The sequence below is a fragment of the Corvus cornix genome, chromosome 2 (genome assembly GCF_000738735.6).
Source record: "Corvus cornix cornix isolate S_Up_H32 chromosome 2, ASM73873v5, whole genome shotgun sequence".
Classification (NCBI taxonomy): Eukaryota; Metazoa; Chordata; class Aves; order Passeriformes; family Corvidae; genus Corvus; species Corvus cornix.
Window position 1 is genome coordinate 21681994 of NC_046333.1, and position 12458 is coordinate 21694451.

The 12458-nt window shown below is 40.9% G+C and overlaps 1 protein-coding gene across 1 annotated transcript in view; it reads left to right on the forward strand.

Annotated features, from left to right (window-relative positions):
- Positions 1-220: 220 nt before the first annotated feature.
- Positions 221-12458, forward strand: part of LOC104688874 (tubulin polymerization promoting protein) — a 73895-nt gene continuing 61657 nt past the window's right edge. Inside the window, exon 1 of the mRNA XM_039571524.1 lies at positions 221-328. The gene's annotated coding sequence lies outside the window, so the exon portion shown is untranslated. The remainder of the gene's footprint in view (positions 329-12458) is intronic.

The following is a 12458-nucleotide window of genomic DNA, read 5'->3' on the forward strand; positions in this document are numbered from 1 at the left end:
GCGCCGGGGCAAACGGGGATAACGGGAATAACGGGGGAAACGGCGCCGGCGGGAGCGCGCCGCACCAGCGGCCCATGTAAGGCAGCGGCGGCCGCCCCGCCGCCCCTCAGCCAGCGCGCGGGGGGCGGGCGCGGCCCCGGAAGGACGGCGCGCGCCGCCTATGGGCGCTCGCGGCGGGCGGGCGGTGCCGCGAGCCCGCCAATGGCCGGGCGGGGGGGGCGGTGCCGCTGCAACGGCCGCGCCGGCTGCGGACACCCGCGGCTGCTCCCGAGCGCGCCGGACGGAGCCCGGCCAGCGCAGCCAGACCTGCCGCCCTCCACAGCCGGCGGTGAGTGCGCGGACGCCGCTCCCGGGCCGGGCTAGCACCGCTCCGCCGGGGGTGGGTGGGGTGCATGTCGTGTGCCGTGCCTGCTACCTCCTTCCCGTCGCGCCGCTAATCGATCGCCGGTCGGTTATCGAAGGCGCGAGAGGAGGGGACGCTGGCGGCGCTGCCGGGGGTCTGGCGGCCCCGGTGCCACCTCCCGGTGCCCGCCCCCACCGGAGGGACGCCCGAGCCCAGCCCGGCGCGGTCGCCGTCGTCGTTATGTAACTCCTGCGGGGCGCTGCGGGCGGCGGCTCCGCATCCCTCCTTGGGGTTCACCTCCGTGCTGTCCTCCCGATGTTTTGCGCTTCTCCTGCGTCCCTCCGGGAACCGGGGGCAAGGGGCCGGCGGGGAGCGGGGCTCAGTGCGGAACTGCGCACCTTTGCCTGCCATGGGGATGGGCTCCGAAGCCGCATCCTCTGGTCGCCATCGAGGGGGAACGCGCGGCCGCAGCCAGCGTGGGACCCGGGGCGGCTTCCCGGCTCCCGGTGGCATCAGGTCCGTGGCTGGGCGATGCTGGAGGCTGGCTACGAGCGGCTGGTGAGCCCCGCGCTGCCTCCGCGGGCGTCTCCCGGAGGCGCCGGGAAGGAGCCACCTTGCGCGCACACACCAACTGCTCCGCACTCAATAACAAAGCCTCGGCCGCCCCAGCTACTGCTGCTTTATGCGCTCACATAGAGGCAGCTGTCCCCTTTTATGTAGACCGATGGGGAGAGGCGATTTGCCGTTTCCTTTTTTTTTTTTTTTTTTCCCCTTTAAATCCCGGAGTGGTAGCTGGAGGGGCTTCGTCTTCGAGAGCCGCTCCTGTATAGCGTCCTCCACTAAACCAGCATCAGGTGTGGGAGACTATTTAGCGCCTGCAGGGTAATACCCGTAGGTAAACAGCCAAGTACTCCGGGGTGGAAAACAAGGACGAGACAAATCATGTGAATTAATTTGTGACCCCGGCAAGCTCGTTTGAAAATAAATACATCCCCTGCCTGCGCGCCTTCCCCGTCCCTCCTTCGTCAGATTACCAGCGGTTGCAAATATTTCTGCGGTCCTGGGTAAAAGCTGTTGTACGCTGGTGAAATTTTTCCAAGGGGAAGTTGAGTACAAGGTGCTGAATACACATGTGAATAGCATCTTAAACGCTGACAGCTTCGAATCATGTAGGAGATGCTGCTGACAACCAGATTCCCTGTTTATGTTTTGCAGGCTCTACATGGGCAGGTTTGGGAGGGGACAAATTTTTTCGGATTTTACAGAGGGTTGCATAACTGCTCATGTTTATTTGAAAAGAAGAGGAGGAGCAAACCCAAGCCCTAGCCTGAAATGAAACACATGATGTGAGGCTATCTTTTATTGAGCCTTCCCACTGTTTTTTCAGCTAGCATCATCAAATAGCATGCTTTAGACGGCTGGAAAGGGTTAGCATGATAATAAAACATTAAGGTTTGGTTTTTATTTCTTCTAGTGCTGTGAAAATTTTGAGGAAAACCAAAGAGATGCCTATATACTTTCATAGTCCTAGGCTTAAAGTAGCATCACTGTTTATCAAACCTCGACAATTTATTTTTAAAATGGCAATAACCATTTTTCTAATCCTTTAGTGATGAGCCACTTCTTTATGTTTTTAGAGACCCTTTCCCAACTCAACCTTTCATCTCCCCAGTCCAAACTAAAATGCTGTTTTGAATACCTTTTTACATCCGTGTCACAGTTACATGCGTTTAAATAGTCTGTCATTTGTAACTGCTGAAGTGTATGTCCAGTATTAAATTATAGTACAGTGTAATGCTTAGAGAGCATGCCATGCAAGGATCAAATTGCAGATAAAGTTCACATAGGAATCTCCTGCAGTGCTTGCAGTTGACCCTTGTAAATCTAAGAAAAGATATTTATAAATGGAAATATACATCCACCAAGTAGTCGTTTCTGTGTCATTTGTAATCTGTGGTTTGACTGTGGTGAGAAGTAATGTCTTTTAATTTAATTTTTATGGTAGATGTATTCATTCCAGTTACTTTCTGGAGGCATCTGTGTGGTAGAAGCTATTTTTACTTCTTGTATATTGAGCATAATTTGAAAAAATAAAATAAGGCTGTTTGAAGGAGTGAGGCAGTCAGTTATGTCAATTTATGTTAAGGGTATTCTCATTATAGATAGAAACAATTAATTGTACTCAATATATCTCATAGGGCTTCAGAGAATAAGCCATACAGTATTTAACCTTGGTAACTTGCTCTCGGATGATAAACTAAGATACAAATGAAGACAATATCAGATAATTTTCTTGCTTTGCATACTTAAATTATGTAAGTCTCCAGTGTGAGGATATGACCATACTCACAAGCCTCTATCTCTCTATATTTATATATTATTATATATATATTTCATATATTACAACAAGAACAGTCATTCTGTGGCATAGTCAGTCACTCAGTGATCTCATGTCCTTTTTATTTGTACATGGATACTGCTTGCAGGCTTGCATAAATGGAATGGAGTCTCTTCAGCAAGCAACAAGGTTTGTTTTTGCCTCCCCCTGAAACCATTTTTATGCAGTGTGTAACTGAAATTAAGTGCAGGGGTATAATTTCCACACCTCCTGTTTCTCTGTTGTACTGGCATGACTACTGTGGGCATTATAGCTTTTAGAAGCCTCTGCCAGTTAGTTGAAAGGAAGTATTTGCTTACTACTTGTATTGCCGTAGTGTCTGGGAGCTGTGGTCAGGGACCTTTACTAATGTATTGTGTCCAATATAATGGAACAAAAACTTGGGCATGACCCCCTAAATATTATGATCCAAAATAAGGAACTGTAAGTGGTGGAGAAGAGTGGTGCAAAAGGGGAATCAAGCTGATGTTAAGAAGGATGCATTGGTATGTGTGTGCATTATCCCGCTGTGTACTTTCTTGTTCTCATGTGTAAGAGCAAAGGGGATTGTAGAACTTTATGTAAGACTCCCACTTTTCTCTGAGGAATATCCTTGGGACATATGGATGGCTTGGGTTTGGGGGATTTTGAAATGTATCTAACTTGACTAAATGCTGAAAATTAAGGTAAAAAAAATCGACATCAACCCAATATGAAAACTTTTCTGTTCAGGCTACCTAATTTTTACAGTTTTTTAAATTTAAGGTTATTTAGAATTTTGAAATGGAGTTTCATTTCAGATTCCGGTTGTACAGGAAAAAATCATAATGTTTTTCCTTTTCCTCAGTGTTTTCTATAAGCTGTTCTAGTTCTTTCTTCATCTCATCCCACTCATGTGCCTAGACCCCCCTGAAATACATAATAACAACTACACCTTCAGCTGAGAGAGATTTCTGAATGAATGCATCGCTCTGCTCATCCCAAATTGCCCATACATAGGAGTACTGCAAGAACTTCCCATTTCATTGTAACCTGGTTATTGGGATACTTTGGAATAGTGCTGAAGAGAACTGTGCATTGAAAGGATGTTACTGGTAAAATACCCCTATATAAATATGGTCTTTAAGTACCCAGGGACTGTACATGTGTTACAGGACAAGTATGCATATCCTGCTCAGGTTTCAGGACACTCTTCCTGAGTGGGTGTTTATCTCAAGTGCTGACAGAGCAGAACAGACGGATTCTGTGCTACTCTCAGTTTTCTTGGCTTGCAGTGGTATGTCCCATCAAAACAGATGGGAAGTTTTTCTTTATTGTTAGTTATGTGTGGTGGGTGGCCAATTCACTTTGCTGCTGCTAAGAGGGATTCTTAACTCTGTCAGGACTCTGAGGCAGCTGTAGAGAAGCTTAGACTCTTACTTTTGCTAGTTGTCTTAAGGTTCCCTCTTTTCCTCCTCACCCTTCTCCTGCCTCAGTGTCCTGAGTTTGTGGTATGAGTTTACCTTGTCCTGGATAGAAACCCAAGAGCTGGGAACCAAGAATGTACAGATCAAAGGTTCAATGCATTATGTGGCTGATGAAAAGATAATAAAGAATCTGCAGTGTAACTGTTTTAAATAATCATATGAAGTTAATTCTTGCTCAGTTTGGGTAATCTCAGGAATACGCTTCTGTGTCAATGTTCATGTATTGGGAGCATTTGACAAAATGAGCACAGAGAAACTTGAAATAAAAAAAAATCAACGATATAACAGTTTTTGCTTGAATCTCTGAGGGTTGCAGTCCTAGTTCAGATTCTTAAATGGAGTTTTATTGGATCAATGCTAAGAAAATTCTTGCAGTAGTAGTGAAAGTGCTAAGAGTTCTTGCTCACAAAATTATTTTTTCATTGTTGATGACACTGTTTATTTTTATTTTAAAAACAGACCTGTTTTGGCCTGTCTCTTCTGATTTGAGTCTTGAAAGGACTCGTACCCAAATATTTCATCTTAGAGGAGCTTATAGATGTGAAAGAACTTACTGATTTAGCAAACGATGTATTTCCCTTCTTATTTTGTACCAGGCTGTGGGTGGTTGCCAAAAATCTGTACTTAAAGGTTGGTTTATTTTCGTGGATTCAGATAAAAGTGAAGTAGCAGATTTTAAGAACAGAAGGGATCTTTAGACCACCTAATCTGATTCATGTATTAGTTATATTGAGTTAGGTACCCAAGAGCAGTAAGCTATGTTTGGTAAAAGTCTGTGTTTCAGAGATACTTGACTAAATTTATCTTCTGTATTAAAGGCAGCCTAATATGCAGACATGAGGAAGTAAAGAATTTTCAGCTATTCTTGGAAGTTACCTTTAGTACCTGGCATGGTTGATTGTCTCTTCATAAGAAAGTCATGTTTCTGAATTGCACTGGCGTAGCCTGAATTTTCAACTGTTGAGTTTTTTGATATCTTTGACAGTAAAGAGCCATTTAGTAGGTGATTCAGTTTCTCTACAGAGCTATTTGGATCTCTCAAGAATTCCGCCAATGTACTTTGTAACGTGTCTTATGATAAAACTTCTTGTCTCATGATTTTGCATCTCTTATATCATCTTCATTTCTTTGATCAGAGGTGGTGCTTTGTGGCTACTAAATCTTACAGTGCTTTCAAGTCTCTGTTAGCTCAGTTTTTCTTAGATCTAATTCTGTCTCTGTCAATAACATCAGTATGGCTCTCTAGATACTTTTACTTATGGGTGGTACTCAAAGTCCCCCATCTTACTGGAGTTTGAAGTGATCTTTCTGTACAGTCTCTGATCCTGTTTCATGGAGTGGATCTTCATTACTTATGGCTTTCCGGAAATATTTTTAAAGGATTCTGTGAAGTTCAGGGTAGAGTCTGGGCTGGGTGGAGGTGGTGGGAGGATACAATGTACAGTGTGTGAAGAAATGAGGCTAAGCAAGCTCTACAGTTGTAGTGGAACCTGTAGTCAACTAATCCTAAAGTGATGACAGGCCCAGCATGTTATTTGGAGCTGTAAATTAATTGTATGACTAACTACTGTGAAGAGCAGCTGTTGTCTTCCACTCTTTTAGGATCTGTGATTCCCAAGTCTTTTTTTGATACACCATGAAAAAATACCTCATCTAAACAGTTGAGTCTCCTCTTTTGTTGTCCCTTAGTTGGTGTCATATTCTCTTTCTCCTGTGAAGGCGGTTCTAGACACTGGCTTGTACCCTTGCCTGTGTGTGAAATTGCAGAATGTTTGTGTCCAGATTATTCATCTACCACTGACAGCAGCCCGGCAGAGCTTTAGGATACGTACTTAGAAAGTGGAACTCCCCAGTGGAGTAGTGGCATAATGAAGAAAACCCAACATAATAAGAGTTCACCAGTACATGTATATGTTGTGGATGTCTTATTTATGCTTTTACCTTCATAGTTAAAACCTTGTGTAAGTGACATGGTGGTATTACAGGATATTGTAGAGCTAGTTAAGAGTTAGGTAGATAGAGAATTTTTGTATACTTTTAAGTCAGGAGAACATGTTTTTTAAAAGAAATAAGTTGTAATAAAACCGTTACTGATAAAAGTTTGTGTGTCTGTGTACAAGTGCTTTGTTTATATAAAGAGGTGATATTTATGAAGTGGTTCTTTAAAATGGAGGAATGTAATTTACTAAGAACTAGACTTAGTTTTGTGTGTAAGTGATACTGTAGAAGTAACTAGCTGAATAGCAATAGTTTTTAGAAATACAACAGTAACAATAATTTGTCAGGAGTCAAAGTAATCTCTGTGCTTGATAATGTGTTTTCTAAGTTAGATCCTTTAATGGCATATGTGATGGCATATGTTCACAGTCTGAAATACTGTTTTGCTGAGAAGAAACATTGAACAGTTTAAGTAGGCACCTTTTCTGTTACTCTGTGTGTGTCCTGCTGAAAGTCTGAATGTATCTGCATGATCTGGCCAGCCTTGCCCTTGTCCATAGTGCTAAATTCACATATATTGTTAAGAGAACTTGAGGTTCAGCCATGCAGTTCCTCATAAAGCCTGCAAAAGGATTTAATTTTCTTTAGGTAAAGATGGGTTTAACTGTAGATAAAGTTGTTAGCTTTGCTTGTTTTGCAGTGGTCTCTGCTCATTTGTCTTCTCTGCTAGGGAAAATGGATGGCTGTCATTCACTTCCGCATCACATATGGAGAAATATAACCAGAGCAGATCTCTGAAGAGAAATGCTTTAACTCTTGTTCCTACACGTAGCTGTGAAGGAAGCTTGAGGGAAGCTTTAAGAGCAGTCTAAGGCATTGCTTTTTATTAGGAAGGTGTTGCATTTCTCCATCTGTTTATCCTTCCCTAAGCTTGAATATTTATGCAAAAATGTGGGAAAAAGATTCCATCTGCTGTACTTTGTCTCTCCTGTTTTTATTTGGCATAAATGATTACAGACAAAATAAATGAGACTTCCCTTTCATTGCAATTTTGTGAAGTTTTTATAACAAGGGGAAGATGGATCAAGTGCTAAAACAAACCAGAGGCAGTCAGAGAAATTCAAATGCCTTGCACTGCTTCATAATTCATTATGAATTAAATTAACTCATAAAAATAACACCTCCTGTGCTCATTGAAAAGTTGCTTTCTTTTTTGCTTGGATTGGCTAGAAGGTCTTAAGAAATTTTGGATGACAGCTATTTGTGGTGCACTGAATAAGTTTTACCAACAGTGCAGAAACAGATTCTGATAGAAGTTGCATCCTAAGCACCTGCATGCTTACCAACACTTGATGGGCAGGAAAAATGAGCAGAATGGAAGGTAAAAACAGGTAACACTTAACATATAAAACTAGTCATCTGGGGCATATGGTAGAAAGGATTAAGAAATTAGGGAGGTATCAGGGCTGAGATTGAGAGCCTGAGCAGATAGTGCATTTTAGGTTGTAGGAGCCAGAGGAATTTACACTGCAGACTTTGGTTGTTAGCTAGATGGTAGCCTTGATGCTCCGTGTAAACATAACTTTGGGGTCTTCTGTTGTTGTGTTGGGGGTTGCATGGGAGGAAGGTATTACACCTGAGAAATAAGGCTGGCCTGTGCAAAGGTGAGTGTTACAGGAAAGAGGAGACACTAGTGGTACCGTTATTGCATCGCAACTGTGCCATTGTGCTGTTGAATCTTTTCTGCAAATTCATCAATCTTAGCAGTCAGAGGTCCGCTTGATCCTTGAATGATTCTGCTGTTAAAATGTGAATTGGAAGTTTCCCTTGGTTCACACTAGACTTTTGACCTCATTTTAGTGAATTCTTGGTTGATAAGTATTCTAAAGAATGAAGAGTTTTAAAATACACTGTCTTTTCCATTAACATGGATGTATCTGAGGCTGTAATAATGCTGTAGTGTTCTAGTCTGTTGTTCTGTCTTAGACAGTTGCACTCATATTCATCCACGGCAGTTAATGTTGTGAGGTGACTTCCATTAAAACTGTTTTTTAACATTGTTTAAAACTTGCTGCAAATGAAAGCAATTAGAGGTTATACAAAGCAGATGAAAAAGTATGTGGTATAGCCCCAAAAAATAGGCATTCAGATTTTTGTATCCTGCTGATATATATACAGATATAGATACAGATTTTTTTTTTTTTTCCCCAGAAAACACTTTTTTGGTGTGGAGATCCTAAAGTGGCTTAAATAGATTTGTAGCTGGTGAGAATATGTTTCCTTTATCGAGGAATGCTGGTTCTTAGAGTAGTCATTACACTCATGTATCTGTTTTATGTGACCTTAATAATTAAAGTGGTGTAGAATATGGGTCCCAGGGTCCTCATGATGTTATGAATACTGGCAGCAGAGCAGACATGTTTCCTCATCCCTCTCCTTTGGTTTCTCTATCTGTGGCATGGCAGCAATGGTAACTGTGTTAGAAATACTAAGCTTTCTGCTGAGCAAATAAGCCATGAATTAGTTGTCAGGGACAGGGCAGGCAAGGTACTACGATGAATTCTGACCTGGTAGGATACATGCATATTCAAAGAGTTGCATAAGCTTCTGAAATTGTTGGAAAAAATACTCTGGATTTTAATAAGTCTTCCTAGCTGCTGAGAGATGGATTACTTCTAGGAGCAATTCCCACAAATCTAAATCAAAGCTGTACCAGAATTCCTGCAATTTGTTGACACCTGGAGAGGGTGTTGATAAGTTAAAGAGTGTAAATTAATGTAAATATTCAGTAGAGTTGGCAGTTGGTCAGTACTGAGGCTTTGGGTATTCACACAGCTTTAGAAAATTGACAAGTGAAATTCACAGAAACAGTAACTTCTTGTCCCATCTTTTATGGAAGAATCCAGGTTAATAAATGGCTTTATCTAGTGGAGGTCACCCAGCTGTCTGTCTGCAGATGAGTATATATTCTAGTCTGGCTAAAAGGAAGTTTGATGATACTAGAAAACTTTTTCTCATGGGTTTGTCATGTGCTGAGAACACAGATCTGCACTTTCAGTCTATTTAGCATAAGATAGTTGTGATGTCAGTGATTAACATCAGTTAACGTGAGTTAGTTTGATCCCGGGCTTAATCTCTATATAATGTGCTGTATTATTTACCTACTGCAGAGTGAGGGGAGGGACAAGAACTGGTTTTTTTTGTGTTGCTAAAGGACACAGACTGTAGCAGTTCGTAACACAACACCTAACAAGTATTCTGTGGGTTTCTGAAACTTCATCTTTTGTGGGGGGACAGTTGTTCCTTCACAAACCTCCTATACTCTAGCATCTGCTTATACCTCTTTCTTATCTGGCTGCTTTTGGTGATGTGAACCTGCTTGGTTGGAGCATGCAGTATTTGGAGAGGGTGGTATTGGTGTCTAGTCCCACCTTACTTCTTTCTGCTGGTTCTGGAAATTGGTATTATCTGATTGTGTACACATTAAACTTCTTGGATGGTGATGAAAGGCATTTCTTTGGTTAGCTGTAATTGCGGTAGTCAGCATCTACACAGCTCGTGCTTTTAAACAGCAGCTTAATTTTGTTTTACTGAGTTTTAGATTTGGTATTCTAGAGTAATCGCTTTCTTTTGTCTCTTTCATCTATCATCTTGCTATGCCCCAAATTACTGCTAATCTTTACTTCTAGGAGAATCTACCAAGCACCTTTTGATCTCTTTGTCCAGGGAAAAAGGGTAAGGAAGACTCAAAACAGCATTTGATCTTGAATTTTTGTCAAACACGTTGTTCTTCATTTCTGTTTGAGAGGTCATTTCTTCCACATGACATGATCTGCTTCCTTATCTCTAATCACTAAAAAAAGTTAAAGGAGGTGACCCTGTTAAAAGTCTTAATTTCATATCCTGTGTGGTGCAGTTCTTTACCTTCTAATTATAGTACGTTAATATAGTTCTCTTCACACTGTGTTGTTTGTAGTGTTAAGAAAGAAAAGTTTAAATTGAGACTAGGTAATTTTTTCATAAATCCAGGTAGCTTCTTTTTAATACATTTCATGCTATTACATAGGATTTTAACAGGTGAACTGTAATTATGATTCAACAAGGAGTGTCCATGATAATATTTGGCAACCACCACAGAGCCCTGGTTTTAATCTCTCCTTGACTTTCTGCTTTAGATGGCGAGGATTTATTTGAAATAAGTCTGTTTTGCGTACCAGATTTCACCATTCAAAACTAAATCCTTTTCTGTAGTGTCTGTTCTGCCTGATCCAGAAGTACTCAAAACATCCCAATACAAAGTTCATTTATTAATGAGTGAGAGAAATAAGTCTGGAACTATCTTTCTGAAGGCCAAATATGTTCCTTTGAGCATTTTTCTTATAGAAAGTTTATAAAGTTTTAATTTATTAGCTACTGAAAGTAAGTTAAAAATACTTTCAATTGATACAGCTATCATACTAAAGACTCTACAAGACAGTAAAACACTATTCTGCTGTGCTGTGCAAAGTTGGGTTATGGTTATAGGCAACAAAGCATTAAGCAAAATTGGCCAGCAAGGCACTGACACTGGCTAAGGAAGGTTTTGTTCAGGAGATACTTAAAAATGTAGGCACGTGGTTATATTTTCCAATTTCAGATGAGACAGAGTGGCACAGATGTTTTCTTGTTTATAGCTTGTAAACCGTGCTATTGTTGTATCTTTTAAAGATATTCACCCTGAGTATAGCTTCTTAAGAGAATTGCTAAGAGCAAGAAGGAGCTATCCCTGAAAATTTCTTGGAAAGTTTATTTGCCGCAAGATAAAATTACAAAATGACGCAAACCGTACATACCTTACCATGGCAAATTTCCATGCTTTTCTGTCCTGTTGCATGTATATGAAGGTAACTTCGGTTTTTAATATCCTACACAGACTTTGTTTTTCGCTGATCTGTGCTCTTTCTCTAGCCAGTTAGTATTAGCTTGGAAAATTTTTGGATCTGTATTCCAGCTTCAGTTGATTTGAAATGGAACAAGCTTGGAAGAGACTTCTGGTTTTGGAAGTCAAGCTTCCTTGAATATAGAGGTACATCATAGATCTTCATGATCTGACTTTTAATGAAATAGTCTTTTATATATGTTTTGTCTATAGTATTTTTTGTTTTTTTCTTATGTTCTTTTACTACTGTTTTGGTAGCAAAAGAATGTAGCCTGATGAAACAGAAGATTTGATCTAGATATACTTTGGTAAAAATGTATGCATCTTTAATGTGTGTAGTAGCTTACAATTTACTGTGCATGCTTTTTGTTTTGGAGTTTCAGTGTTGGGATGCTTTCAGATAAGTTTTTTGAGGTAAAATTCCTCTTCTTTAGATAGTAGGCAGGATGCAAAGGAAATAAAAATGGGAATTGGTTACTTTTTAAACTTATTTATGAACTTGACATTTTCAAACTCTTTTTTTCCCCTCTCTGCTTCTCTTTTTATTTCATAGGGGCACATACAGTTCTCAGGCTACAGTTAGTACATTTCTGTCATATTAATTTTAATTTAGCATTTTGGTTTGTTGGCCAAAACTTCTGCTGACTGTGTAAACAAAACGGAAGGACCCCCAGGCTTAAGATATAACAAGGGATTTAAGCATTTACTTAAATGTTTCTAGAATAGGCAGAAGTGCTTTGGCCATGCTGTGTTTGCTCAAGTGTGAAGGACAAAAGTCCTTTCAGTATGTTTTTAATTAAAATATTCTTTCTAATCAAAAAGCTTAACAATAACTGCTGCATGGCAAGTAGCTATAGGTTATTTCTGTTACAGTATGCAGGAAATGGTATGTCATGGTTGGTTGAGTGACAGCATTTAAGCAATATAGGAAGAGGTAGAATTTTAGAACCCATTCCCTTCCTGAGGTGTTTGTACTGATGTACAGTATATAAGGCCAAAGAACTTCCTATCTGATGAGGAAATAAAACCTTAACTAGAAATACCTACCAATCTCTGCATATGTTAATCACATCCCACGTACAGCTGGGACTTTAGAAGAAAGGCCAGGTAAGTATGACGGGCTTTCCAGCACTTATCTAGCACTTGCCAGATTTCTGATACCTGAAGCATCTCTTTATGGGTTAAAATCTGTAGTAGCACCACTGATGTGACTGTGGCAACAGTCTTTATGCAGATGTTGGGGCAGGCAGACAGCGTACCCTGTGCCTAGGCTTTCTAGTGCCTCTTGCTTCTGCCATGCCAGGAGTGTGTGGGCAGAAGGCAAAGGTTTCTGTGACATCTTCTGGCACTTTAGGGGTTTTTTTGTTTTTTTTTTTATGAAGACACCTGAAAATAGTATTCTGTTGCTCAGTTTAA